The sequence below is a fragment of the Octodon degus genome, unplaced genomic scaffold, assembly GCF_000260255.1.
Source record: "Octodon degus isolate 3935 unplaced genomic scaffold, OctDeg1.0 scaffold00112, whole genome shotgun sequence".
NCBI lineage: Eukaryota > Metazoa > Chordata > Mammalia > Rodentia > Octodontidae > Octodon > Octodon degus.
Window position 1 is genome coordinate 3,338 of NW_004524688.1, and position 598 is coordinate 3,935.

The window sequence follows — 598 nt, forward strand, 5'->3', positions numbered from 1 at the left end:
AGGTACAACTCTACAAAGTTTGGACTTATCCAGCTGCGTCTGGCTTGGGTCTGGCTGCTATGCTCAGCTCCTTCCCGCTGCTGCCCTTGAGGGTGAACCTGTTGTGCCCCTGTGGCAAGATGTTCTGCTCCTGGACTAGCTGGGTGAATCTATCCTGTACATTCTCTGCAGGGATTGCAGTTTCAAGTTTACACCCCAGGCATTTATGCCAGGCCTGAGCTGTGCCTGGAGGGGGCAAGGTGAAGTAGAGGGCACAGGAAGCTTACCCTCACACTCACTGGACCTGGGCTAGGACTGGCTCTGGGGGTTCCCAGCCGGGTAGAAATTCCTACTCGACGCGTGGTGTTGGGTAGGTGCTGCGGAGTGTTGGGGGTTGGCCTTAGGGGGTGGGAGAGGGTCCTGCCCACCTTGCCCCTTGGCTGGGACTGGTCCCGCTGGCACAGGGTAGCAGGAAGCTCTCCCACACACTCACCGGACCTGGGCTATGACTGGGTCTGTGGCATAACTTTAAAAACCAACACAAGGGTAATATTATGGCAGCCTTCTGAGCTTCTCCTGCATTCCACCTTCTGCTATTTTAATGAGCCCTTTATCATCC